The sequence below is a fragment of the Pseudorca crassidens genome, chromosome 3 (genome assembly GCF_039906515.1).
Source record: "Pseudorca crassidens isolate mPseCra1 chromosome 3, mPseCra1.hap1, whole genome shotgun sequence".
In the NCBI taxonomy this organism is placed as follows: Eukaryota; Metazoa; Chordata; class Mammalia; order Artiodactyla; family Delphinidae; genus Pseudorca; species Pseudorca crassidens.
The window spans coordinates 83,399,010-83,425,651 of record NC_090298.1 but is presented as its reverse complement, the minus strand read 5'-3'; the positions used below and the strand labels follow the sequence as shown (position 1 = coordinate 83,425,651).

The 26,642-nt window shown below is 36.3% G+C and overlaps 1 protein-coding gene across 17 annotated transcripts in view; it reads right to left on the bottom strand.

The window, feature by feature from the left end:
* PAM (peptidylglycine alpha-amidating monooxygenase) overlaps window positions 1-26,642 on the bottom strand; it is a 280,435-nt gene that overhangs the window by 182,298 nt on the left and 71,495 nt on the right. For 2 of the 17 annotated variants that reach the window (XM_067731349.1, XM_067731350.1), the window contains exon 3: window positions 10,375-10,496. The exons of the other annotated variants lie outside the window; for them this stretch is intronic. The gene's annotated coding sequence lies outside the window, so the exon portion shown is untranslated. The remainder of the gene's footprint in view (window positions 1-10,374; window positions 10,497-26,642) is intronic. 17 annotated transcript variants of the gene reach the window in all.

Below are 26,642 nucleotides of genomic sequence, written 5' to 3'. Positions count from 1 at the left end.
GGGTTATACTGTAAAGATAAAAGGATGCTGAGCCAGAAGGAGTCTGGGTCCTTGATGAATATAAGGAAAAGCCATACCACCTTATCTCCAAAATTCTTTCATTTGTGATAGCAATTAAGTTCTATCTTATTCAAGATATTTCACATATTTTGTTATATGCCGCTGAACCCAATCCCAAATTAAATAGCACTACTGCTGCCCAGGAAGATCAAAGACTGTGGAACCCAATGTATTAAACTACTTTTATACAGAAATTTCTTTTTAAGTTTTCATTGTTATAAAGATTCGCTATGTCCAAGTCAATACATTTTAATTTTATGTCAAAAATTTCCAGCAAAATAGACAATTATTTTCTCTATACTTTGATTTATCCATCAATATCAACACTTCTGAATACAAACAAAGAATATACAGTCATTCCCCAGAATCCACGGGGGATTGGTTCAAGACCCCCATGGATACCAACGTATACGTCCACTACATTTTCTGTTGATCTATATTTTTTCATTAATTTATGAGATCTTTACTCTTTCATTTAGAATCCTTACTGTCTTCAAATGTTATCATGCAAGTTCACATAAAATCTTCTAATATATCGACCCAAATAATAACACTTCTCAACTATGCCATAATATGTAGAGTTGTTTCCTTAAAAATACTGCCATAAACCAATTTTTTCCATATTTTTGTGGTTATTATTTAATGTCAAACTCTCTCCTAAAAACTTTCATCCTTTAATCCTGCTGTTTGACTTCCAAATCTATGAAATAGAAAGGTACTATAGACAGAAAGTATATGTCCCCCCAAAATTCATATGTTTAAATCCTAATCCCCAATGTGATGGTATTCGGAGGTGGGATCTCGGGTAGACAATTAGGTCTTGAGAGCAGAGCCCTCATGAATGAGATTAGTGTTCTAATAAAGGAGGCACTAGAGAGCTCCCTCACTCCTTCCTCCAAGTGAGGATGAATGTGAAGATGGCCATCTATGAATCAACAAGTAGGTTCTCACCAAATCTACTGGAACCTTGATCTTGGACTACTTGCCTCCAGAACTGTGAGAAACACATATTTGTTTATAAGCCATACAATCAATGGTATTCTGTTACAGCAGCCCAACTGGACTAAGACAAGAGGATTATGATCATTTTCTTATACTATTCTGCGTTTATTCTGGAGATTCTCATTCCTCACTCCCATCTATAAATTAAAGGAAATCTGTATTAATTACACTTACAGTTGCACAAAAATCTAGATCAAAATGTCTAGATCAAAAATGTCTCTTGTCCTTTAGCAATTCCTTTTTGGAGCCGAAAGAGTTGATGAAGTGTTTGTGGATGTTTCTGACAGACAGAAACGAGGCTGTTATGATCACTTAAAATAGTTAAAAGATACTTATATTCGAGATTCACCTTCCTTTTTAAGTTTCAGTTTTAGTATTTGGTTTAGGATGCTACATCTAAGAAAGTAGATTCATTTGTCTAGTTACAGACAAGGGTGGCTGTGAGACTCTGGAAGGGAGAAAAGTAATAAGAAGTGGGGAGTACACCAATCATTTATTTTATAAATATTCATTTGTTCAATAAATAATTTATAGGGGTTTAAAATATATCATTGGCAAAATACATAAAGATCCTGGCCCTCATGAAGCTTATATTCCAGCAGGAAAATGGACAATAAACATACCTAAGTCAATAACATAGTATGTTAAAAGGTGATAATCATCATGGAAAAAAGAAAAAGGGAAGAAGAGTAATGGAGAGATGGACAGCTGGGTGAGGTGTGGGGTAAGTTGCAAGCCTGTAAGGGGGACATTTGACTAAGACTCATAGGTAGTTAGGGAATGAGCACAGTGGGTATCTGTAGACGTCTCCAGGTAGATAAAAGAGCTGGAGCTAAGCAGCTACAAGGAGGCGAATGCGGTTGAACCAAGAAGGGGGAGCAGATCGGGCAGGTAATGGAGAATGGATTGTAGATACTTGTAGGTCACTCACTGTAGGGACTTTGGTTTGTTCTCTGAGTCAAATGGAGAGTCACTGCAGAGTCTGGGAAGAATGGCGTGATTGGGTTTCTATTTTAAAAAGATCACTTTGGCTTCTTTATTGAGAATGGACCTGGGGGAAGGGAAGGGAAAGGGTTTATACCCTTCCTGCTTAGACAAGGAAATTATATGATATTGTTGTTTTCTGCTGTAATCCCGGTGGTCCAATCAGGGTGGGTGAGATAACAAGATAACAAGTGGTTGAAACCTGGATATATTTTGAAGGTAGAGACAGGATATCCTAATGGATTGTGTATGCGATGTGAGAGAATTTAACTACAGAAGACCTCACCCAGGAAAAGTAAAGGAGAAACAAGAAACAAACAGATGAGGTTGTAAGACATCCAGGGAGAGAACTAGGAAAGAATATTGATTAGTTTTTGTTCTTCACCCCAGGTAGTGATGACAAAACCCATGACCCTTTCAGATGTTAAAGAATATAACCTAACTAGAAAACGGAGTACTCCGCTCAGAGATGCCTCTGAAGCCAGACAAGTTGTTTCAAATTGATATATAGTAGAGTGAATTCACTTGGTTTTCTTTTCAAAATGTAAAGAGGAGTAGGCAAAAAAAAAATACAGTAATAAAATACAGTGCAAACCTTGACGATGGATATCATCCACAGTTACTGGCTGAAGACATTTTTGTGAAGCGATATTTTTCACAATAGCACCTATGTTTTATAGGTCAAAATAAAGAAGACATGTTTTGTCTTACACCATATTTAATGTCCTCTGTGTCTTGGAATGCCAAAACATTCTCTCTTTGTGAATTGTCACCTCTGGCTGATGACAGCTTGATCCTGGTACCAATGATTATTAAACAGATCTGCAACAGAGCCACAGAAGTGAACAAGGAGGTCAAGGGGAATGAAAACAAACAACGAAGTAGAAGAGGTATAATATTAAATCTTACAGGAGAAGTACTTATTACCCTATAATTTTAATAAATACATATATTTAAAGGCAATGTTTTTTTTTCTCTTTTTAGAAAAATATATATAGACTTGCATGTGGCTAATTTACTTTTTCTCCTTCCTTTTTTCTTTCTGTTCCCGTAATCTAATTACCGACTGTATACTTTGCCAACAGCTCTCCCAGGGGAATAATTTTTAAAAAAACAAACTGCAAAACCCAGCACCCATCTGCTCTTTCATCCCTAGCACCGTTTTGATGATGTTTATAATTCCTTTTACAGTAATAAAGTATCTGCTCAGTGATTAATAATTCAAAATATAGTAAAAGAAAACCAAACAAATGGCTCAATGTAAGAAAGCGGAATAAGAAATAAGTTTGAACACAATGTAGTATCTGTCAAAATGAAGAAAAGCAACATGTTTTATGGGCAGAGCAACTGAGCTGTATATTTAAAAATCTAGTATCTAGTCAAGAATGGCAGTGGACATTTTTTCCTTCTGAAAAACCTGATTATATTACTGTTACATCATTTGTCTGATGTCTTATTAATTGAAAATTGCCTTCTAGTAGCTGCCTTCTACCCTGCTATTTCAACTACTGATTGTAGTTCTACTGGATTTGTGATATCATCATGAAAGATGGATATAATTGGTCTCCATCCAAGACTCTCTTCTCAACCCCATCCACTCAAACCTCTTTAACTTTTCATGTTAAGCCTCTGCATTTTAAAGATGGAAAGAAGGATGCTCTCTGCAGCTTATCCACCAAATGCATCAACTGACACAATTATCTAACTGATCCACTTTTACTTTCAGCCACTAAATGCATTTCAAAAGAACCAGGAATGGAAATACCTCTTGCCTCTTCAGGCTTTCTATGGAGTTTAACTCTTTCCAATAATAAATCTCTGGAAGTGTTGGGGGGGGGGGAAACAATGATTCTACATGGAATCCTTGAGTATAAACTGAAAAACAACTGGAGCTAGTTTTGATAGAAAGTGAATGAAATTTCACATGGAGAGGACTTCGGGGATACTAGCAATGTTCTGTTTCTTGACCTGGGTGGTGGTTCCATAGGAGTTTGTAGCTATTCTTTAAACTGTCTATGCTCTATGCATCTGTATGTATGATATATATCACAATAAAAAGTGATATTTCAAGGATTATTCCAGACCTCTGATTCTGTATTTATTACATGCTAGTCAATCCATCACTGTCAACTTTCCATATTAAAGAATATTTAACAGTGAAAAACCAGAAACTCTTCCATCTTAATCAAGATTTTTAATCAAGAATTAAGGACATTCATGATATATGTGTTATCACTAATGGATTAGAATAGGAAGCAGAGGCTGCAATTCTGCCCTCTCCTCACTATTTTCTTCTTATTATTTACTGATCATGGACAGAAACTCATTATGAAACAACCATTCCCTTTGAAGTCACAATAAAATAAAAGCAAAAGAAAACCAGACATTTACCTCGGGAGTACAATTACAATGATGCTATGTTTCTCTTTTAAATAATAAGAATTATTATTCAACCCAAATCTTAGGAATTTAAGTAAGTTTCTCTGCCACATATGAAGAAAACAGAAGTTAGGAAATTATTAAATCATATTCATATATTTTTCTCTATTACATTCAGCTGAATTTAACTTTTTTACTATCTAGTAATTGACATTTTAGAAAGAACAATATAAAAATGGTCTTTAAATGTAGCTATTTTCACAAAAAACAAACTTAAGCATTTGTGTTGTTTATTCTTCCCCCTTTGGGGGAGTAATTCATGTCCAAAGAACATAATGGCCAGCCTTTTAAGACTGGTATGACTAAAAACGGTGAAATCACATACAGACATAAAAAAGACTTTACCAGAAGTAGTGGGAAAATGCCATGTTGTTTAACGGCAATGACTGCTAATCTGTAAACTGATGATACTCATGTACTTTTTTTTAACTAATGAAAAAAGACTGCAAACTGTTTTATAACTGTAAGAATGAACTCACTGTGATTAATTTCTTTCCATCTTCGAAGTGGGCAAACAAGGCAGCTAAATATTCAAAATGTAATTTTCTTTTTAAATGTTGCTTTAAAATGTTTTAAAATTTTTCCATGAAAAGTTATAAATATCTATACTGATTCCTGTAAATGCATGATGACATCATCCACATAAAATATTTCTTTAGGTCATGGCATTTTTCTCAGCGTTACATTATAATTTAAGGTAAGCCACATAATCGATTGCATTATAATGAATCACGCAGACCTTCAAACGACTTGTCTAATTTCACTTTGCAGTCTAAAAGTGCATATATAATTATGCTGTTTTCTATGTGTCTCTAATGTTTCTTCTGATAAACTCTAAATGTGGTTCAGCATCCTGCTCTCTTCGGTTGAGAAAAATATAAATAGCAAAAGAGAGTAAACTAGTTACTAAGGTACCGTTTACATTTTACTTAATTGACAAGAATACATTAAGTTACTTGAATTAACCCCTTACATTTTATGTTTTCATTTAATCACTTAGATATTAGAAAGGAGAGAAGTATATATGTGTGTTGAAGTTATCATAAGGGCAAGCAGTATAAGATTAAACAATTTATTAATTTGGTTTAAAAATACAATACTTTCTGAAAGTTACTTGTTTCAGACACTGTGTTAGCCTCTGGAAAAACAAAGATGAATAGAAATGATGCTTACCTGGGGACTTCCCTGGTGACACATTGGTTAAGACCCCGTGCTCCCAATGCAGGGGGCCCGGGTTTAATCCCTGGTCAGGGAACTAGATCTCACATGCATGCTGCAACTAAGAGTTTGGCCACAACTAAGGAGCTCTGCAGCTAAGGAGCCCACTGCCACAACTAAGACCCAGCGCAACCAAATAAAGAAAGAAATACTAAAAAAAAAAAAAAAAAGAAAGAAATGATGCTTACCTGGCTTTTAATGGGGCAAATGGGGATGGCATTTTGGAAAGGAATGGAAGACAAATTATTGCAAGGCAATGTGAGAAGGCCTATAATATTTATAGAAGCAAATTCAACATGTTGTGTGGTACTGGGGTATGAAGCAAGGGGCTGGTGGAAGAGGAGGAAAACCTTCCAAAATACATAATAATTAGTGAATTCTTATAGGGAGTAAGAAAGTGAAGGCCTATAAAGGAAGGACAGTCCATCTGTATCTCCCACATATCCCTGGAGAGGGAGAAGAGGTATGGCGTGCCATTGGCTTCAACTCTAGGTACGTGGAAAGCTGTGAATGCAGCCAGGCTATTATGAGTCTGTGGGCTAGAGTGAAGGCAACAAGGGCACAAGAAGGAAAAAACAGCTTGCTCTTTCTTATCATTCAGGATTCAGCTTCCCTGTGGGATGAGTGGCCTTCCCTCCCCACCCAGTACAATATCATACTGCTCTGTCACTACTCCCTGCCTTGGTCTATTCATAGTGAACATTATCCCTTGTTTAAGATGTTCATTGTTCACCCTCCTCACAAGACAGTAAGTTTCCAGAGAGCAGGGAGGTGTATTTCTAGCCCCTAGAATAATGCCTGGCATACAGCAGGCACTTGATAATAAACTGGAGGAATTAAATCAGCAAGAAAAGAGAAAGGAAAAGGATACAGGAGGACACGAAGAGTGGTCCACGTAAAAAATGGACAGGAAAAGAGAATAACAATAAACCACTGTCTCAAATGTTCCCCATGCACCAATCCCCTCAGCTGCCCCAGAAGACATTCCCTACCAAAAACTTCAAAAAAAACACTTTGAAGCCACCAGGCCTGCCACATATTCTACATATTGCAAAAGCTTGTCAGGTTGAAAGCCAGAACATCAATTGCATTTTACATACATTGCTATTTCAACTGAAAAGTGAAAAAAATACATCCTTAATGGGGAATATTATAATTGAGGGCTCATTCAAATAAGTAGGTTTTTCAACATAAACTATTAATCTGTTCAATAATCAGATCTGTTAGAAAGTAATGGAATACTATTGTGTGAACCACAAGTTCAAATTCCTATCCCGAGCACTTAAATTTTTTTCACAAACATCACTATATTAATCTGCCTTTTTTGCATTTACTGCTGTTATATTCAAAAATTCAATCTCTTAGACAAATGGCAATTCAAGAGCACAATTCAAGTGATATATATATTATTCCTTTTGACTACAAACGTATATTTGCCCATTCAATTTTTCTTTTTCATTCAAATTTTGCAACAGCTGTTACATGATATATTTCTGAATACAAAATACACACTCTGCTTTCTCAACTACAATATACAGGAATTTCTACAACCTCTCATCTTCTCTGAAACACTTATAATATATTATAAATTTAAATTAAATCACACAGAAGTTATTTATGCTACTTTCTTTGACTTAACTTGAATATGTTAATTGTATTCAATGTATCTTGCAGGTTAAAAGTAAAATGTCACGAGCCTCATTATTTAAATTCCATAAAAGAAAACCATCTTTGCTGAAATATTTTGACATATACAAGGAAACACTGCACCTAGTGTTACTCATCAGCAAAAATTAAATATCTTTTGGTATTATAATTCCCTCAACATTTGGGGGATTCTTCCAGTTTTGGTACACTTTTTTTCTATTCCATCTTTAGATGTGTGAATCCTATAAAGAGATAAGATGAAATTAAAAGGAAAAAATTAGGAATGCTCTTGTTTATAAAGAATCCCCTTTGAACAATTTACAGATTCAATTCCAATAACAATCAAGTTTTTTTAGCTTGACAACCCAGCGACCACCAAAGACAGAGACCACAACAATGCTCATTACTCTTTAATGAGTTGACAGCTGAGTAAATTTCTTTAAGTGCACCCAAGTCCCATTCTCCGGGAAGAGATGATTATTGGTCACTGCTTAGTTTGTATGTTTTTACTGAAGCCAATATGCACACCACCGAAGAGAAGGGGCCAGCTGTGTGACCCTGACATGTCTTATAAACCTGGAAACTGTCACCCACTAAACAGGCCATTGTGAGGGCTAGATGTGGCAATACATATAAGAATGGCTTGAAAACTGTAAAATGCCATATACATGCAAGATTCATATTACTACCAGTAATGGCTAAAAACAAAAGTGAAGTCATTGATTTCTCTCTTTCCCTTCTATGGGAGATTTGAACCACAGGGGAAAAAAAACAGACTGAATAATAAACCCAAATGGTCCCTTGCACCAGTGTCTGTATACAATACACACAGCAGTAAATGCACAGGAAGTAGATAGATACCATCTTCTCATGCCTGGGTTATTGTAATTGCCTCCTAACTTATCTCCCTGCTTCTGCCCTTGCCACCTTATAATCTGTTCTCAATACACAGCAATCATAGCAAGCCTTTGAAGCTAAAGTAGTCCATGTCACTGCCCTGCCTAACACCTCCTGCAGCTTCTCATTTGGGTCAGAGTAAAAAAAGCAAGAGTCCTTTCACTGGCATGCAAGGCCCTACAAAACCAGCCTCTTAGTCCCCTACCCCACACTGGCCCCTTGCTGTTCTTTACACAGCACGTTCCCACTTCAGGGTCTCCGTACTTGCTGTTTCCTCTGCCTAGAATATTGTCGCTCCTTGTAGCCAAGTGGTTTCCTCTCTTGATCACCTTCAGTCTCTGTTCAATTGTCACCTTCTCTGTGAGGTCTTCACTGACCTCCACATTTTAAATTGCAACCTCCCTGTGCTCCTTGCCTCCCCCACCTCCCTTTACTACTCCAAAATACTTAGCTTCATTACAGTATTTTAGTAACAGTGTTTAATCTCTGACTATAAGCTCTATGTGAGCAGGGGTTTTTGTGTATTTCGTTCACCATTATACCTCCAATAGCTAGCTCAGGACATAGCAGGACATCAGTAAATATTTGTTAAATTAATAGATACGCAACTTTCACATCATAAATATATGTGAGCCACCTGTAAACTACTACAATATTATAGCAAACTTTATCAAACTCAGGTTCAAGCCAAATGTTGCAAAAAGAAGGGGAAAAGATTATACAAATAATGCAGAAAGAAAATGAGATTTTTCTCTTTTTAAAAATCATCACAAAGGAAAAACACCAAATCATGCCTAGTGAATCAATAAACTGATTAAACTCAGAAGAGTTCCAACATATTCATAAAATCTTTCATTTAACCAAATACTCAATGTAAAATGAAAGAACATATTTCAAGTCCATCTTTGACTAAAATTTTCAAAAATGAAAATGGGAACCATTTAAGGTCGAACACATTCAATAATTAAATTAATTATATATGCCTTTGATTCTCCTCTACATGGAATCAGAATTGTCACTAAAACAAGTAGGAGATACCAATACCTCTGCGTTTTGGTCCCACAAACACATAAACACATAAAAACAAAGTTTGTATTTTGGCCATTCTATTATAACAGCTTATTGGACAATCACAAATAGCTCAATGTAGGATCTGTTGCCAGAAAACGTGGGTCTCTGGGGGACAGGAGTAGGATGCCACCTTGGTAGTTCTGAGCTCCACTCATCAGAATGTGAAGAAGCCAAACCTCTAGCTGCCTTTCAAGTATTGATGGCAAATGAATCAAATACTTAAAACAAAAAACTTATTTCTTCTAGGAAATCAAAATCTTGCAAACAAGATCTGGCAAAATTATGATTTTTACAGTAGCTGTTTCAGGATTAAGCTTATTGAATCCTGGTGTCTAACATACTTTTATGCCATTTTATTTAAATGGCCACATCAAAACAGAAAAGTAGAGCTTTCATTCATACGATGTTTGATCCTGACAATGCGTTCATTCCCTCTCCCAATATCCTGTAGCACTGATGATCTTTATAAAACAAGCTTTTGTACTTTATTTCTTGTATGTCCATATTATTTCTACACAAGAGCTCCTTGAGGGTAGAAATCCTCAATTAATAAATAATTTGACAAGGATGAATCCCTGTTTATAATATCATCAAAGCAAAACAAGCTAAAATGTTTATAAATAATGGGAAGCAAAGCTGTAGGCACTGGCAGGATATAACGAGTGGGGCCTCTACATTCCCCCAACCAATAGCAGGTAAATAGGACTTCTGGAAAAGATATGATCCCTACAAAATTTGCCTTTAGAGTCCTCAGCTTCTCCTTTATTCACCTTCTCTCCTTCTTCTATAGTCCAATGCATTGATTGCTATTTTGTTGTCACACTAATTGACATTTTCAGGTATTGACTAAAAATGAAGTTGCTCAATTTTTTCATAGACTTTTCTTTTAATCTTTCTAATAATACAGTTGATGAGACAGTATTACTTTCATTTTACAGATGAGGAACCAGTGGTCTAAGTGAAGTTATGTAACTTTAACTTGTTCAGTGACATAATGTCTCAGAGAAAAGGCTTAATCTCAGGACTGACTCAAAGCCTATGTTCCTAGTTCCTTACCTGGTCTGTCTCCTGTTTGTCTAGAGTTGATTATGTGCCCAGCTGTGCAGTTTATACACTTTCATGTGAATGAGCTTCCCATGACTTATCGCTGCAACCAGTTCTTGCAAGGAAGCTGGTATCTATTTACAGAATAAAGGGCAGTATATAAGAATAAAAGAAAATGGGGATAATATTTGGGAAAAAGAGAACATGCAAGCCGCTGAAAATACACCAGACTAGCTTGGCCTTGTCCTAGGTGTGAGCATGGGTTAGTGCTGGGCCTGCATTGAGAGGATGCTAGCTCCAATAATATTTTAGTATTCTTGTTAGAAAGGAATTACTGTGTATCCCCCAAATAATTAACACAGCGATAGACACAAAGTAGAACTCAAATGCCAGGACACAGAAAAGTTTGGAAAGTTGTGATCGTGGCTAAATTTGATCATTTCCCAATTTTTCAAGCTACAGAGAACCACAAAAGAAGTAGAGGGAACAGCCTGAGACCATCTTTAAAGCCTGGGTTTCAATGGAATGTAGGACTCTGGTACCTCTGGTTACTAAGGTGATAAGATGAAAACATAGAGCATGTCACAGGAAAGGCAAATGGCTGGAGGAAGGTGAAGTGTGTATGACAGGGAGAGAGAGAGAGAGTTCTAATTAAAAAATGATAATACCATAACAGAATGCCAAGAAATTCATTTAGCATCTTAACAAACTTTAAAAATTGTACAACATGAGCACAGCAGTTTTTTCTAGTTAAAGTAAATACTGTATGGGAAAAGAGTTATTATTGTTAGATATTTACTGTGTGCCAGCAATGTTATCCAGGGAAATAACACAAACTACATCCACAGGGCTTAAAAATGGTATGAAATACAGTTGAATTATTCATAACATCACAATACAAACAATTACTCTTAGCTGTTGATAAATATATTTCTACTCCACACACATATATGTGCATGTTTGGGCAATTATAGGCATACCTTGTTTTACTGTGATTAGCGAATAATTTTTTACAAATTGAAAGTCTGTGGCAACCCTGCATCCAGCAAGTCTATCAGCACCATTTTTCCAACAGCATTTGCTTACTTCATGTCTCTGTGTCACATTTCAATAATTCTTGCAATATCTCAAACTTTTTCATTATTAATTATTATATTTGTTATGATGATCTATGATCAGTGATCTTTAACTTACTATTGCAAAAATATTACAACTCACTGACGAATCAGATGATGGTTAGCATATTTTAGCAATATAGTATTTTTAAATTATGTACATTTTTTAGACATAATGCTATTGCACACTTAACAGACTGCAGTAAAGTATAAACATATCTTTTGTATGCACTAGGAAACAAAAAAATTGGTGTGACTCCATTGATTGCGATATTCACTTTACTGTGGTGGTCTGGAACTGAATCTGCAGTATCTTTGAGGTATGCCTGTACTTATAAATAATTCAAGCTAATTTCCCAAAGATTTAATCCATGTTGAAATGTGTCCTTTAAAAAGCTGATGGCACACTTTGTAAAAAAGAGCTTAGTAATGAAGAGTCATGCTTAAAAAGATGTGCATATGAAACTACATTTTTCTTTCTCACATTATTTCTGCATTTCCTTTTTTATTTTTTTTTTTGCGGTATGCGGGCCTCTCACTGTTGTGGCCTCTCCCGTTGCGGAGCACAGGCTCTGGACGCGCAGGCTCAGCGGCCATGGCTCACGGGCCCAGCCGCTGCGCGGCATGTGGGATCTTCCCGGACTGGGGCACGAATCCGTGTCCCCTGCATCAGCAGGAAGACTCTCAACCACTGCGCCACCAGGGAAGCCCTATTTCTGCATTTTTGAAACTGAATAATAAGCATGATATTTTTAACAAGATAATTTTCACTTTCTTTGCATATAATAAAAATGTCAGAATCTTAACTTTTCATGCCTACATGATGGATTACAAGGTTATAAAAATGTATTCAAAATAAAGGTTTTCATGAGGTTTATAATAAAATGACTAGGAGAAATGAAAACAAGATTAGAAGCCAAAAGAACTGGGTTCTAGTCCAGACTCTACTTCAAACTAGTTATGTGACCTTGATCTAATTGAAGAATATCAAACCTATGTCTTGCAACAGCCCAAATCTCAGAGCTGACATGGAAGTTGAAACTTATCCATCCCTGGGCTAGTAAGTTAACTGCTGTGAAGTTTGTATTCTGAACTATAAATCAAGAGAGTTGGCTTCTGAGTTACTGTGCAACCCTAAGACGCTCAGATACCCAAAAAGCCAGAGTCAGAGATCTAACATCTGTTAAAAGCACTGTTCCTACTAAATCTGTGAGACTCCTTTAACCACACACCCACATCTTTTTCAAAGCAAAAATGCTTAATTTGACATGTACTGTAATATTCTTAATTAACAGAAGAAGAATACCATTCAGTAATACAGACAACATAACAGGGAAAATAGACACGGGCCACATTCTTGGCAACCTAGGTATTTGATGGTGTCAAATAACCAGTTAGAATGTTGACTGACTAAGATGATTTAAATGCTCCTTATGATGTGAATCTGATTTCTAGTATTATCAAATCTCCTGTAAAGACCTCTACCACTCAAGCTTAATGATCAGGACTTTCTAGGGTATCTTCAATTCAGAGGAATTTCAGGTAATAGGAGAGTAACGGAGAAGAAGAGACAAGTAGTTATGAGTCTGTATCTAAAAATACCCGGAAAAAGTCAATAAAGCATAATAACGGTGGCCCAAGAACACATTTCAGTGCTGATGCTGACGTACCACACCTTGTATAAAGTACTGAGGTTCAGTACAGTGACAAATTAAGCCACAAGCCAGCAGATACTGCAGTTCTTCAACAGAAAGGTCTAGCCAATTGCTAAAAACTATCTCACTCTAATGACTTCAACCTTCCTGTAGTAAAAGACAAAGAAAGAATATATAAGATTATATTACTCTGGGCTTCCCTGGTGGCGCAGTGATTAAGAATCTGCCTGCCAATGCAGGGAACACGGGTTCGAGCCCTGGTCCAGGAAGATCCCACATGCCGCGGAGCAACTAAGCCTGTGTGCCACAACTACTGAGCCTGTGCTCTAGAGTCCGTGAGCCACAACTACTGAGCCCACTAGCCACAACTACTGAAGCTTGGGCGCCTAAAGCCCGTGCTCCACAACAAGACAAGCCACTGCAATGAGAAGCCCGCACACCGCAACGAAGAGTAGCCTCTGCTCGCCGCAACTAGAGAAAGCCTGCACGCAGCAACAAAGACCCAGTGCAGCCAAAAATAAATTAATTAATTAAATTTTTTTTTAAAAAAAGAAAGAATGCCAGCCACACAACTATGACAGTCACACCAGTGCATGCCAGCTAGATCTAAGCCCTGGTTACAGATAGAAATATTTACCTAATAGATTGAAAGAAATTTATGTATATTGTTAGATTAGTTTAATATTGACCTAGTATAATTCCAGAGCCCAGAAAGAGGGACTAATCAATCCTTTCCAGGTTCTGAGATTTCTAAAGGTTATACGCACATGAACAGTCTGTATACATTTGAATAAAAGATAAGGTATATTCAGAATTATTTCTCACAAGTACAATTTTCTAAAAACAAAAAACTCCTATCTGCTAATTTGGGGCTCTTTAATTTAAAGACTACATATTAAAGATCCAAAAGGGGGCAGCTGTTTATATGAATATATTCTGAAATATATGTCCAAAATTTAGCTACTTTACATATTAAGTATAACCATTTAAAGATTAGTTTGTTTTTTTTTTCATGAAATACAGAAACATCAGCCTAAATTGGAGTACCTGGAAAATGTTTTGTACGTATGACTCTTAGCTAAATTTGGAGTACCCAAGCTCTATCACAAGGATCTCATCTTCACATTACTAATAATTTACCATTACTGAGTGCTTAGCATGTGCTACAGTCTTTGAATTGTTATATATCATTGAGTCTTTAAAATAACTCTGTGAGGTATGAACTCCTCATTTGTAAATGCAGTTGATTTAGTCATATATTTATATTTTAAGCCTAGGTTGAGGGCCGTATCTACATTGGAGATTACATAGCTTCATTCACTTTTTTTTCTTTTAAATAAAAAGCAAACAAAGAAATGACCAACAATCAAACAATCAAGGCCACAGCTGAAGTCAGCATGTATTCAGCTCCAAACCCAACCATTTGCATTTCCATTTCCATTTACCACGAACTAGGGAACAAAATTTACTGAGCACTTTCCATATGCCAGACATTGTTAGACACGATTCAATCTCATGTAACCCTCACCACCACGCTAAGACAGGTATCTCTAGCCCCATTTAACGATGAGAAAACCGAAGCTCAGAGAGGCTAAGTAATTTACACTAGGTAGTCAGAGAGCAGGTAGTAAATCACAGCTCTGATACTGAAGTCAGTGTTCCCCAGGTTGTACTCCGTGGTTTCTACAGCACAGACACAACTGATATTCAAAGTCATGACCAGATGCCATCAAGACAAGGTAAATGTAGAGTCAATAAAATACATCCAAGAAGTAAGGGAAATAAATAGAACATTAGAAAAAAATTGAGAACAGTTTCAAAAGAAAAAATTAAAATTAGTATGATGTAAAGTTTTACTATACAATAAACTTTGTTTTTTAAATCTAAATTATTCAGTGTAGTCTGAGTGGTTTTTACATTAAATTCATAGTGACCTTCAAAAGATACTGTAATTTATATTTTATATTCCATTGGAATCTTAGCTATAGAAAAGTATGCTTCATGAAAACAAACTTGGGATATTTCAAATTTATAGACATTTTCTAAAAGTAATAATATTTATTTAAAATGTTCATTATTCATATTAAGATATAATTTAAAATAAAAGGGAAAAAGAATTATAGAATATGATCAGGAATGTGTCATAAAACAAGTTTACTAATATTTTAACTTCTTTTATTTTCCAAGGATCATAATGTCTCAACATACTTATATTATCATCCGAGGGATTAACAGCTGGCTTGTTGAAAGAGGATAGAAAAGAGAAGAATAGAATGGTTCTTGACTTTTATTCCTTTTGTAATGAATTCCAACCAAACAACCTGCCTCAGAACATTTTAAATTATCAAGTGATATACTTAAACTGAAAATATTTCTTAGCATACTTTTCTTTTAAAAGTAGTAAAAATTAGGGACATTAAAAGGAAAATTTTTCATGACTGGCTTAGAAAAGCATCTATATGTCACTGTCTTCTTAAATTCAGGTTACTCATCACATTCCTTCAATACCAACATCAAAGAAAAAAGATGAGGAGAAACTAATTTTAAGTATGTCAAGACAGAATACTTTCTGTTAAAGTCCTTGAATTTCCTAATCCAGCAGAGGAAAAGAGGTCTGAGGTCTGTGTTTTCCATTCCAAGAGTGTCAGTTACAGTGTAAAACCTGTCAAGGAGCATAGGATTACTAGCTAGAACATTTAGAAACAAATTTGTATCCTTAAAGATTGCAGTCCCAACAGAATGCTAATCCCATTACCTCAGGGAAAAGGCTTGAGGTTGACTCTTTAAATGGATTGTAAGTGGTAGGCAATCGCTGGTGCATCTCAAATATGTTCTCTAGAGAGGGCACATAGCATAGAGGGCATAGTGCCCTTCAAAGGTTTTTTTTCCTCTCAAAATTAAAAAAAAATAATAAAAACTTACACTTATAGAATCATATAAGCTCCTCTTGTTTTATACCAAATCCACCAACAAAACAATTTAATTATTAATTATGGTAAACTATAAACAATGAGAGGATCCTGGACTTCCATTCCTTCTTAGTCTCTTATATCAGAAAGCTAAAACAATACCTATAGAGGGACATTATTTGTTTAGGAAGAAAATTTCTCATTCTACATACAAACTTAGCTTAAAAGTTATTCTAATTTACAGGAAAGTGTGCAGTACCAAGTTTTCAAGTAAAAATACATACCTACTGGGATAGACTTTAAATAACCTTAAACAAAATTTTATGTCATTATATAGATTATAATAAATACATTCACAGAGATTTAGTAAAAATAATAGTGATAACAGCAACTAACATTTTTTGAGCTCCTACTCTGTAACAATCAATTTGCAAACATTGTATACTTATCCTCATTTCACGTTGTGGAAAATAAGGCTTTATTGGATTAGGTAATTTATCCAAAACTACAATGCCAGAAAGTGGTAGAGTCAGAATTCAAACCCAAGTTTTACAATGCACAAATAACTTGCATAAACAATCTCATATATGTCTCATAATAGTGTAATGCTAGAAAGCAGTATTATTCTCTTATGTACTCTTATTACCTGTGGTGAAATTGAGACTCAAAGAGGTTCCATGACTTGGCCAAGTTCACACAGCCTGTTCTCCTGGAGCTTGAACTCCAGGCCAGTGCCTCATAAATAAACATTAAATGGTCTTTCCAGCACAGAATGCTGACATTAAAATCTGGTATTCGACATGTGATCTCATACACAGGCAAACAGTAAATGGTCAGGTTCTTATGAAGATTGCTGTTGATTCTCTTCTGAGTCCGTTCTCCTGAACTATTAATAATATATTTGATTTGGATAATATTTAATTTCCCACCCAAAGCATAGATCTAAAACTTGCAATATTGAAGGAAAGATGACTTTATTAGAGAATCCGAAACCAACGGTACCTAGGGAGATCCACTACCCAAAATTTCTTCTAAGGAGTTCAGTAAGGAAATGTTTGATTTTGAAAACAAAACTATTAGCCATTTAATGCGTATACTTGAAAATGGTTTAAATTAGATTCTTTCTCTTTCTGTTAACTTACACAAGAGGCTGACATGTTACAGGTTGGGAGCCTACAGGGCTGACACTGAGCACCGATGCTCAGGTACAAAAGGCACTTGCTCTCCAGCTGCCAAGTCTCTTGCATCTTAAGATACCCTCACAGGTCTGTCCTCAAATTGGGACCTATATCAGTAGTGGATGATTTCCTATTTCCTGACCATTCAGCATCCTGCAGGGTCTCTGGAAGTCTAATTAGGCATCTGGACATGGGTTTTTAGATCTAGCAACAATATGCTAACTACATGGGTTGTAACACAAAAATGTTTGTTTAGAGAGAATCCTTATTCCAGAAAGTTTACATTTCGTAAAAAAAAAAAAAAAAAGGTGAAAAGAGCTCATGAATTTTTAAGTGATTTATTTCTGCTCTCATAAAACTAATTAATTTTAACTAATTAATTAGGAAACACTGTCACCTGTATTTAACATTGCTTTGAACCCTCATTCTTTCCCTCACTGGAAAAAAAAAAAAAATTAGCATGTATTAAGTAGGAAGCATAAAAATTTTCACAGAATTGTTATAGTAAAAGAATAAAAAGAATAACAGGAAAAGTAACTAGATGCCAGCTATCACAGTTATACATGGTACCAATTAATTATACTAAGCTTTTTAATATTGTAAGTGTTGGGAAAATATTTAAAGACAAAAACTTAGGGATTCTATATTTGGTGTGAGGGAGTTTAAATACATAACTATTGGGTTTCCCTGGTGGCGCGGTGGTTGAGAGTCTGCCTGTCGATGCAGGGGACGCGGTTTCGTGCCCCGGTCCGGGAAGATCCCACATGCCGCAGAGTGGCTGGGCCCGTGAGCCATGGCCGCTGGGCCTGCGCGTCCGGAGCCTGTGCTCCGCAACGGGAGAGGCCGCAGCAGTGAGAGGCCCGCGTACCGCAAAAAAATAATAATAATAAATAAATACATGACTATTTATTTCAGTGACTATTACAAATAAAAACATCCATTTGTACAGAGGATGAATAAATCAACAGAGCTATAAAGTTTTGACTGGATTCATTATAAAATTCTGTTCTCCGTAGGTTTATTAAAATGTTACATGAATAAATACTACAGATTTAGAGATGTGTGCAGACCCCTCCTCCTATGGAATATCCATTTGGTTTCATATACTATGCTCATGAACACTTGCTTCTTATTTTCCTAAATATTTATGAATAACATAGTCTTTAACTCAACAGCATTGTTCCTGGCATAGCTCTTCTTCCAGATACAGCATCAGGTATGGTCTTGAATTAAGGATCAAGTAGCATCCTTAGTGCTGCTTCCCTAAGCCATCTGCTAATTTTGTGGGGTTTTTAATCAAATGTCATTTTAAATGTTTCCATTTCCAGTGCTCCTCACCACAATAAAAGTATTAAGTAAAATTAACGTAATGCTTAGTAAACTAGAGACACACAAAAAAGGTAAAATAATGAAAGCTTAAGTGTATTTCCCCTTAATAGAGAAGGGGGCAGAACTGATATATTCTTCATGGTAAGCGTCTATTTGAGATACAGTTAATCTGTTTCTGTGGCTGGATTATCACAAGGTCAGACTCTGCTTTATAAAATATACATGAGAATAGGTCTATTAAAAGTTAATAAGCATGGGATGTAAGGGTTTATAGTAAACTTAAACTCAGAACCACCAGAGTTTAGAGTTCCATTCTGGGTCATTTTCCATTTCTTTCTTCATACCCATTTTTGGAAAAAATGCCCACAGGAAAGAATTGATCTAAACTATAATTCTTAGTCAAGTATGCCCTAAGATTACTTGATTTTAATTGCTCACCCTGACCGTAGTTTGACACCTGCTCCAATGTTCCTTCCAGGAATCAAGTCACAGATGCAAGAAAGCCTGAACCATCTAGTTGCTCAGTCTTTCATGTCTAATTATTTCCCACACATGAAAGTCAGACACTTAAAATGAAACATATTAAGGAGAAAAAATATTTTAAACTCTGATTTAATTTTTTTTAATGTGGGGTATAATATATCACTAATCCTTACTTTGTTTTTAAAAATATTTTTTAAAAAATTATCTTGTAACTTTTTTTCCTTAAAGTTTAGTAAGACTTCACAGCAATTTGTGACTCTATTTCAACTAAAGTGTTGCTAAAGAAACATTGTTATTTTATTCTCATCTATAACAACTTGTGATACTCTTAAAATTCCCTCCTTTGGTGATAAAACTTTAGAATGTGACAGAGTTTATTTTTGTGTATGCTGTTAGGGAGTGTTCTAATTTCATTCTTCTACATGTAGCTGTCCAGGTTTCCCAGCACCATTTATTGAAGAGACTGTCTTCTCTCCATTGTATATCCTTGCCTCCTTTGTCATAGACTAGTTGACCATAGGTGCATGGACTTATCTCTGTGCTTTCTATCCTGTTCCACTGATCTATATTTCTGTTTTTCTGCCAGTACCATACTGTCTTCATTACTGTACCTTTGAGGTATAGTCTAAAGTCAGGGAACCTGATTCCTCCAGCTCCATTTTTTACCTTCAACACTGTTTTGGCTATTCAGGGTCTTTTTTGTCTCCATACAAATTTTAAGATTGTTTGTTCTAGTTCTGTAAAAAATGCCATTGGTAATTTGATAGGGATTGCATTGAATCTGTATATTGCTTTGCGTAGTATAGTCATTTTCACAATATTGATTCTTCCAATCCAAGAACATGGTATATCTCTCCATCAGTTGGTATCATCTTTAATTTCTTTCATCAGTGTCTTATAGTTTTCTGCATACAGGTCTTTCGTCTCCCTAGGTAGGTTTATTCCTAGGTATTTTATTCTTTTTGTTGCAGTGGTAAATGGGAGTGTTTCCTTAATTTCTCTTTCAGATTTTTCATCATTAGTGTATAGGAATGCAAGAGATTTCTGTGCATTGATTTTTTATCCTGCAACTTTACCCAATTCATTGATTAGCTCTAGTAGTTTTCTGGCGGCATCTTTAGGATTCTCTATGTATAGCATAATGTCATCTGCAAACAGTGACAGTTTTATTTCTTCTTTTCCAATTTGTATTCCTTTTATTTCTTTTTCTTCTGTGATTGCTGTAGCTAGGACTTCCAAAACTATGTTGAATAATAGTGGCAAGAGTGGACATCCTTGTCTTGTTCCTGATCTTACAGGAAATGCTTTCAGATTTTCACCATTGAGAATGACGTTGGCTGTGGGTTTGTTGTATATGGCCTTCATTATGTTGATGTAGCTTCCCTCTATGCCCACTTTCTGGAGAGTTTTTATCATATACAGGTGTTGAATTTTGTCAAAAGCTTTTTCTGCATCTATTGAGATGATCATATGGTTTTTATTCTTCAATATTTTAATATGGTGTATCACATTGATTGATTTGCTTATATTGAAGAATCCTTGCATCCCTGAGATAAACACCACTTGATCATGGTGTATGATCCTTTTAATGTGTTGTTGCATTCTATTTGCTAGTATTTTGTCAAGGATTTTTGCATCTGTGTTCATCACTAATATTGGTCTGTAATTTTCTTTTTTTATAGTATCTTTGTCTGGTTTTGGTATCAGGGTGATGGTGGCCTCATAAAATGAGGTTGGGAGTGTTCCTTCCTCTGCAATTTTTTGGAAGAGTTTGGGAAGGATAGGTGTTAGCTCTTCTCTAAATGTTTGATAGAATTCACCTGTGAAGCCATCTGGTCCTGGACTTTTGTTTGTTGGAAGATTTTTAATCACAGTTTCAATTTCATTACTTGTGATGGGTCTGTTCATATTTTCTACTTTTTCCTGGTTCAGTCTTGAAAGGTTATACCTAAGAATTTGTCCATTTCTTCCAGGTTGTCCATTTTGTTGGCATAGAGTTGCTTGTAGTAGTCTCTTAGGATGCTTTGCATTTCTGCAGTGTCTGTTGTAACTTCTCCTTTTTCATTTCTAATTTTATTGCTTTGAGTCCTCTCCTCCTTTTTCTTGATGAGTCTGGCTAATGGTTTATCAATTTTGTTTATCTTCGCAAAGAACCAACTTTTAGTTTTATTGATCTTTGCTATTGTTTTCTTTGCTTCTATTTATTTCTGATCTCATCTTTATGATTTATTTCCTTCTGCTAACTTTGGGTTTTGTTTGTTCTTGTTTCTCTAGTTCCTTTAGGTGTAAGGTTAGATTGTTTATTATTTGAGATGTTTCTTGTTTATTGAGGTAGGCTTGTATTGCTATAAACTTCCCTCTTAGAACTGATTTTCTGCATCCATAGGTTTTGGATCGTCATGTTCTCGTTGTAACTTGTCTCTAGGTTTTTTTCTTTTTTTCTTTTGCGGTACGTGGGCCTCTCACTGTTGTGGCCTCTCCTATTGCGGAGCACAGGCTCCGCACACGCAGGCTCAGCAGCCATGGCTCACGGACCCAGCCGCTCCATGGCATGTGGGATCTTCCCGGACCGGGGCAAGAACCTGTGTCCCCTGCATCGGCAGGCAGACTCTCAACCACTGCTCCACCAGGGAAGCCCTGTCTCTAGGTATTTTTTGATTTCCTCTTTGATTTCTTCAGTGATCTCTGTTATTTAGTAACATATTGTTTAGCCTCCATGTGTTTGTGTTTTTTACGTTTTTTCGCCTGTAATTTATTTCTAATCTCATAGCGGTGTGGTCAGAAAAGATGCTTGACATGATTTCAATTTTCTTAAATTTACTGAAGCTTGATTTGTGACTCAAGATGTGATCTATCCTGGAGAATGTTCCGTGCACACTTGAAAAGAAAGTGTAATCTGCTCTTTTTGGATGGAATGTCCTATAAATATCAATTAAATCTATCTGGTCTATTGTGTCATTTAAAGCTTGTGTTTCCTTATTAATTTTCTGTTTGGATGATCTGTCCATTGGTGTAAGTGAGGTGTTAAAGTCCCCCACTTTCTTAATTGTTATGGGTTTGTTTTTGTGGGTCCTTTTCTTCCCTTGTGTTTTCCACTTACAGAAGGTCCTTTGGCATTTGTTATAGAGCTGGTTTGGTGGTGCTGAATTCTCTTAGCTTTTGCTTGTCTGTAAAACTTTTGATTTCTCTGTCGAGTCTGAATGAGATCCTTGCCAGGTAGATTAATCTTGGTTGTAAGTTCTTCCTTTTCATCACTTTAAATATATCATGCCACTCCCTTCTGGCTTGTAGAGTTTCTGCTGAGAAATCAGCTGCTAACCTTAAGGGAGTTCCCTTGTATGTTATTTGTCATTTTTCCCTTGTTGCTTTTAATAATTTTTCTTTGTCTTTAATTTTTGTCAATTTGATTAATATGTGTCTCGGCATGTTTCTCCTTGGGTTTATCCTGTATGGGACTCTCTGCACTTCCTGGACTTGGGTGGCTATTTCTTTTCCCATGTTAGGGAAGTTTTCGACTATAAACTCTTCAAATATTTTCTCTGGTCCTTTCTCTCTCTCTCCTCCTTCTGGGACCCCTATAATGTGAATGTTGTTGCATTTAATGTTGTCCCAGAGGTCTCTTAGGCTGTTTTCATTTCTTTTCATGCTTTTTTCTTTATTCTGTTACACGACAGTGAATTCCACCATTCTGTCTTCCAGGTCAATTATCCATTCTTCTGCCTCAGTTATTCTGCTATTGATTTCTTCTAGTGTAGTTTTCATCTCAGTTATTGTATTGTTCAGCTCTGTTTTTTTGTTTTTTAATTCTTCTAGGTGTTTGTTCTTTAATTCTTCTAGGTCTTTGTTAAACATTTCTTGCTTCTTCTCGATCTTTGCCTCCATTCTTTTTCCGAGGTCCTGGATCATCTTCACTATCATTATTCTGAATTCTTTTTCTGGAAGGTTGCCTGTCTCCACTTAATTTAGTTGTTTTTCTGGGGTTTTATCTTGTTCCTTCATCTGGTACATAGCCCTCTGCCTTTTCATCTTGTCTATCTTTCTGTGAATGTGGTTTTTGTTCCACAGGCTGCAGGACTGTAGTTCTTCTTGCTCCTGCTGTCTGCCCCAATACTTCATTTTTTAAGATGAGCATTATTCCAACTTCTTAGGTCTGTTCCCTTTCCTTCAATCTTTCCGTCTTGTTTAATGGAAGACATTTTAGTATAATGCATTTTAATTATATTATTTTCTAATACTGGTGTCATCTAACACAGCAGATCATGCATTGCCAATCACTTTTTTTACTTTTTCACGGGATATAACAAAAGAACTAGTTTCAAGCAAATCACTCTTAATTTGTTATTTGTACCTATGGATAAGTTAGTTGACCACCAGGGTGAAAGGAGGCAGTAAAATAATAGTTTAAGATTTAAAACAAAGATAAGAATTTTAAATAAGAAAGAACAAAGGAAACGTTTTAATGAGCAGTCAAAAGTATACTAACACATCCCTCTACAGGAGAAGGATAAAAATGTAGGTGAATGTTTGATTAAACAGAAAAACATGTAGCATGCTGAAGCACAAATAAATAGTGAAATAAACTCAACAGTTCTGTGTAACTAATATTTATGAAGTGTTAACTATGTGACAGGAACGTCTAGATGTGTAAGCTTCACACAGTAACTGTCAGATTTAAAAAAGAAAGAAACTAAGGGGGGTCATTTAAAGAAATAGCAGCAGCTAATTTAAAAAAAACAGGGGGGGGAAGGATTAAAAAAATGTTGTGATGTAATTTTAACAAGACAAGGAAAAAGAAAAACCACATAGTCTCAAAAACATTTCATGAAACAACAGTACTTAAGGGAAGCTAAATAATAGTTTGCACATACACAAAGTCAGTGTCTGTTACTGGGCTATCTTAGGCCACCTTCCTAACGCAGCACCTCTCCAGAATTTTTAGCCCTTATGTATCATTATATTGGTGTTTTTTGTTGTTGTTTCTTTTTGCTTTGCTTTGTATTTGAGATGAGATGCACACCTTAAGTGTACAATTTGATGAGTAACCACCATATCAGTAAGCAACTTCTACTCCAATCAATCTCCACACACTCATGGGCAACATCTATTCTTATTTCTTTCACCATATATAAGTTTTTCCCTATATTTAACTTCTTACACACATTTCTCATATCTGCTCAGATAGACTACAAGCTCCTTATTATCACAAACATTTTTTCAGAGTTGGTAGGGACTCTAGAACTTTTAAGCCAGCTCCCTCATATTACCCACAAGGAAATAAAGAACCAGAGAAAGTTAGTGTAAAACCTGGGACTGATTCAAGGGAACACTCCCTCAGGCCTGTGCACCCTCAGGCCTGTGCACTTTCTATCGTATTTGAAGTAGGAGATTCACTTTTGCACATCCCATTCAATACCTAGTCCAGGTGTTCAGAAATCCCTTTTTTTTTTTTAATGAAGGCTTATTTATTTATTTATTTTATTTTTGGCTGTGTTGGGTCTTCGTTTCTGTGCGAAGGCTTTCTCTAGTTGCAGCGAGCAGGAGCCACTCTTCATCACAGTGCACGGGCCTCTCACTATCGTGGCCTCTCTTGCTGCGGAGCACAGGCTCTAGACGTGCAGGCTCAGTAGTTGTGGCTCACGGGCCTAGTTGCTCTGCGGCATGTGGGATCTTCCCAGACCAGGGCTCGAACCCGTGTCCCCTGCATTGGCAGGCAGATTCTCAACCACTGTGCCACCAGGGAAGCCCCCAGAAATCCCTTTTAATTGGAAAAAAAATTAATCAAGTGAAACTCCTGTCCCACTCAGGAATACTTTGCCTCACCTTATTTCTCAGTTGCCCATCAGCCTTTAAAATGGACATAGGTGGAGGAGCATTGACTGGGATGAGGTGGAGAGAACTGATGGGCAAGCCTGGCAGCAGGGAGTCTGTGTACCACCAAAGGTAGCTGTGTGCTGGGTGGGTGCCTGAGCATAAACAGCCTCTTCTGTTAATTGCCCTTCTCAGTCCCTCTTTTTAGTTTAATGTCTCACCGTGAGGCTGTCTTGTCAGCTTCTACTGCCCCTTCCTTGGGTTTAATCCAGAGGGAGTGGGGATGGGGAGGACATTTACTCTTACACACAGGGCAGTTCTAGGAGCTGGGTGGGTTTAAATGGCACTAGAATACAGTCATCTGGAGTCAGTCTGTCTGGAGTAATCCCAATCCCTCTACTGAATTAGCTGGGTTATTTTAGGTAGTTTCCTCATTTGCAAAATAAGGTGAGAATGAAATGAGAAAGTACTTTGAAAAGTGTCAGACACACAGTAAGTACTCAATAAATGTTTGTTGTTATCATCCAAACGACATTGGATAAAGTTCTCTGGAGAGCCATATTATATATTAATGTTATATATCCATAATAAGATGGGTGTTTACAAATGTAAATATGTAGAAAACGTTGACACAATAAAACTGGCACAGAAAGAAGAAACAGGTTGGGAAAGAAGACAGTGCAAGTTAGAGCAGGGGAACCTAAGTGAAAGTGTATGTAGTTCAGGTGGTCAGGGGCTCCTCTTAATCTGGGAACTCCCTTCTCTGAATTTCTGCGGCACCTCGTTTAGTACATATCCTAGTCTGTTGCATCGAAATTATTCATATCCTTCCCCCCATGAGAATGTAGGCTTCTCAGGATAAATGTTTACCAAATAAACTAAAATGCATTTTAAATAAAATTAAAACTTTTTTCTTCCTTCCCAACCCCACTCTTTACCTTGAAAAATTCCAAGCCTGAATAGAGGTGACTATATATTCAAACAAAATGAGAAGCTAATTCAAAGTTTATCTTTAAAGGTTTCTGGTAATAGGAGATGATAAATTTCTATATATTCATAATTATTTTCCTTCTTTTCTGTTGATTCACCTCCAAAACTCATCTTGTTTTTCACTCCAAGTGGAGTGATAAGCTTTACAGATTAATCTTAAAATTCTTGCCAAAGTCCCAAGTCACTCTTGCCCTTTCCCATAAGTGCGTTTCCACAGGAACCATAAGCAATGAGTGTATTCCAGGGTTCTTCAGAATGTTTTTCAATCTAATTCCTTTATTCTTTGTTCTAACATTTAATTCATTCAATTTCCCCCGTAAGTACTACGTAGCATGGTTTTCATCTTGGCAATCATAATTATGTATCCATTTGGACAGCAAAGTTTTCCATTATTTAATTATATATAGAATTCATGTTATTATGCATAATACATGTGTATTCTTTAAAAATGTAGGCTATATGTTTGCACAAGTATACATTTCAAAATATATTTCTAGGAAAATAAAATAATTATCTTTTACTTCTTGTTCAAAAGCCATTCTTTCTGTGCTTCCAATGTCTTGCATTTATGTTTTTTACATAATAATCAACCACATTCACTTATCTTCATCAAAATTGGATGAACCAGGCTTCTCTGGTGGTGCAGTGGTTAAGAATCCACCTGTCAAGGCAGGGGACATGGGTTCGAGCTCTGGTCTGGGAACATGCCGCAGAGCAACTAAGCCCGTGCACTACAACTACTGAAGCCCGTGCACCTAGAGCCCATGCTCCGCAACAAGAGAAGCCACCGCAATGAGAAGTCTGCACACCACG